This window comes from Echinops telfairi, unplaced genomic scaffold (genome assembly GCF_000313985.2).
Source record: "Echinops telfairi isolate 266 unplaced genomic scaffold, ASM31398v2 ScPeMD7_7469;HRSCAF=8507_1, whole genome shotgun sequence".
NCBI classification, from domain to species: Eukaryota; Metazoa; Chordata; class Mammalia; order Afrosoricida; family Tenrecidae; genus Echinops; species Echinops telfairi.
The window spans coordinates 74,799,173-74,803,184 of NW_022111373.1; positions in this window are offsets into that span (position 1 = coordinate 74,799,173).

Genomic DNA, 4,012 nt, shown 5'->3' on the forward strand with positions numbered 1-4,012 from the left:
CATCCAGAAACTGCTAAAGTGGTGTGTGTTTCGTTGTGTATATTCTCAACAAAGAACTAATAACATTTAAAGAAAGAAAGAAAAAGAACCACCCCTGGCTCTCATTAAAAATGTGGATTCGGTGATGAGGGCAACAAATGTATAGATGTGCTTTACACAATTGATCTATGTATTGTGATGAATTGTATGAGCCCCAATAAATTGATTTAAAAAAAAAGAAAAAAAAAAGTGGATTCGGATGATGGTCTTAAATGGAACCCTGACATCAGCATTGCATACAAGCAAGCCAAGTTATTCCTATGGATTCCATTTCACAAGCACTCAGTAGTCCCGCAAACGGGCTTCACTGCGCAGAAGCAACTCTGGGTACATGGTTCATCTAACCAAGTAGGCAGCCATTGAATTTAATATCCATAAGGAAAGGAATAAGTGCAGTGAAGCACTCAACATTTGGCTTAAATAATGTTAGTATGGATTGAATTATGTGTCCCTCTACCCTCAATGCCAAGCTACAGCTACGTACTAAAGCCCTGGCCCTTGTATCAGTGGGTATGATCCTGTTTAGACACCAGGGGTTTCTTGTGTCATGTTAACGACACCATACAAGTTTAGGATGGGTCCTAAACCTTATTGCTTCCGAGTTACAAAAGGAGCAGAACAGACACAGAGACGCACGGGGGCAGGTGCCATCTGAGGCTACACATCCATGCCAGATGCATCTGCAACTACAAGGCACCACAAGGATTGCCAGCTCCTAAGGCGCCCTGCTAGTGCAGGGCAGTGGTTAAGTGCTTGGCTGCTGTGCAGAAACTCCAAGGTCAGAACTGGTGCACAGACACAGCAATTTGCCTCCGTGAAGATTTACCGCGGAGGAAGCCCTATGGGGTGATTCTCCTCTGTCTAATGGTGTAGCCAGGAATCTGCACGGACGGCACAGCAGGCAGTGTAGGGGCTGAAACAGACCAAGCAGGGCCTCCCCCAGAACCAGTCCCTGAATTCAGACTGCTAGCTCCCTGAACATCCAGAAGGTAGATTTCTGGTTCTTTAAACCTTCTCATGTGTGGCATTTTTGCCACAGTAGCACTAGATGAGTAAGACAAACACAAAAGTCAATTAAAGATACACAATTCCAGGCTGCTTTTTCTCCTCTTTTTCACAAGAACTCATGGAGGAGTGAGTCATATTTTTAAAACGCTGGATAATATTGCGTGGGATACATACAGAAATCAACCTTAAAAATATGAGGATTGACATAATTACATCATGAAATCAGATCAGCCCGAGGGATGCGTTTGTTTTCAGAAGATAATGTTTCTTCTACTTAACAGCAGTTGATCATCGATGGTTGTCACTCATTAGAAATGTATCCTGTTCTTGTTATTTACAATTACGACTGGAGGATGGATTCTTAGAAGCATTAAGACTGGATCCACAACGATGGACTTTTTAAGGGTCATGACATCTTATCACATTGCTTTCCCAAAGGATTATTAATTTCCCCTTGTCCACAACAAAGGAGCTTTAAAGAACACGATCATGGCACATTCACACGGCCAAAGACCCCGATTGGTGCAATGGCTTCTCTCTTTTACAGCCACTGAAACCTGTTGATTGCCATTTTGTTAAAACTTCATTGCCAATTGCATAGGAGCAAGAATCATCGCATTTTATAAGTTGCAAATTCAAGTAATTCGATCATTGCCGCGATGGGACATTTTTCCCACACGTGGACTTGCGTGCCATAGTTCCTCGTTCATGACTCCGTATACATATTTTTATCATTTTGAAAGCAGGCTGCTACCAGCGTGAGTTTCCTGTAGCTTTAGAGAACGTGCAGAAGGTCTGTGTTCCTGGAGTGGACTTCTTAAGACTTTGCTTCCCCACGTTGCACTCCCGGACTTTCTGAGGCTGATCCCAGATGATTCACTGGCCTGCAGCTTTGCAACACTCCCCATTCCAGCACCATCCAGGCCGATGCCTCTGAGACCGAGCGTCCTGAGGTCACTGTACTTCTGACAGGCCCGCAGACAGGAAGCTTCGTTTTGCTAACCAGGCGCGGCCGCTCTCTCTCAGGTCAGCATTCCGTTCAAACCGGAGTCGCCACGGTAAACCTCCTGCCGCTGGCGGACTGCCTTACTGTATGGGATCAGACACTTGAAAGCTAGCTTTGCCCCTACAAAGGAACTCGAGACGGGAGGACACACGCAGCATCCTAGGTATCACCTAAAACAATTTTGGGGTAGGAACACGAAACAAAGCATCACACGCAGGGGCTCTCCTGTTGATATTGACTCGTGGGGACCCCTTGTGCCCCAGAGGGGTTTCTTTCTCTCCTTCCTTCCTTCCTTCCTTCCTTCCTTCCTTCCTTCCTTCCTTCCTTCCTTCCTTCCTTTCTTTCTCTCCTTCCTTCCTTCCTTCCTTCCTTCCTTCCTTCCTTCCTTCCTTCCTTCCTTCCTTCCTTCCTTTCTTTCTCTCCTTTTACTGGGGGCTCTTACAGTTCTTATCACAAGCCATACATACACCCATTGTGTCAAACACCTTTGTACATGTTGCCATCATCATTCTCCAAACATTTTCTTTCTACTTGAGCCCTTAGGATCAGCTCATTTCCCGCCTCCCCCACCCTCTCTCCTTCATGAACTCTGGATCTTTTTTTTTTCATGTCTTACACCGACCATGGTCTCCCGTCACCCACCTCTGTTTTCTGTTCCCCTGGGGTAGGGGGTGGGGTGTTATCTGTCAATCACTGTGATCGGTTCCCCCTTTCTCCCATCACCTTCCCTGTCCCCTCCTAGTATGACTCCTCTCATTATTGGTCCTGAGGGATTGATCTGTCCTGGATTCCCTGTGTTGCATGAGCTCTTATCTGTACCCGTGTACATGCTTGCTCCAGAGGGTTTTCAATGGCTGTGAGCTTTCTGAGGTAGATCAGGATGAATTCGAACCATCAACCTTTAATAGCCGAGCACTTCATCATTTGTGTCATTCAGGGATGTCTATGTTAAAAAAATTTAAATTATTTTTAAAAAGCCTCATAAGACAATATTAGAACAAGATGGAAGAACTGAATGGTTGGAGTGCATGACCCTCCAACCTGGGTGAATTTTGTCCCAGAGCCATCTCTTGAGGCTCTGCTGTTCCACCTGTGACCAAGCACCAGGAAGACATCCCCCCTCTGGCTTACTGCCCCAGGACCTGCAATTTCACACAGCCCCAGGGGACTTGTTTGCACGGTCACTTTTGAGAGATACTTTCTTGAAACTTTCCACCGTGGCTCACATTAGGATCAACAGAGGAACATACAGACTACTGCTGTGTAGCCCCGCTGCCAAAGGTTCGGATTCGCATTGTTCTCGTGTGGGGTTAGACAGTGGGATGGCGTAGCTCACTCGAGATGATTCTAAAGAACCCTGGTGGCATAGTGGTTCCACAATAGGCTGCTAACTGCAAGGTCAGCACTTTGAAACCACCAGCTGCTCCAAGGGAGAAAGCTGGGACTTTCTCTTCCCATAAAAAGTTACAGTCTCAGAAACTCACAGGGGCAGTTCTACCCTGTCCTACAGGATCCCTCTGAGTGAGTTTACTGTTTTGTTGGCATGGATTCTATATGCAGCTGGACTAGCAAGAAGCTAACTGCCTTTAACAAAGCAGAGCAGTGAGATAATGCTCTCTCTGGAAGCTGGGGTCTCCACATTCCATGGTGCTTAACTCGGATCCATTATGATGAAAGTGAGGCTTCTACTCCTGTAAATATTTCCAGTCTTGGAAACCCACAGGGGCAGTGCTACCTGTCCTATCCGGTCTCTGTGAGTCAGAACTGACTCAATGGCAGTGAGTTTTTTATTTTTAAAAAATGGTGAACTAATGCAAAGACCAGTTAGCTTTTGGAAGACAGAATTATACAGTGAACCCTCGCCATTTCGCGCTTCGACTTCCGCGGCTTCACTCTATTGCGGTTTTTGCGTAACAGCACCCACTGCCTACACCCGCTCCTTCAGAGGAAAAAGACGGC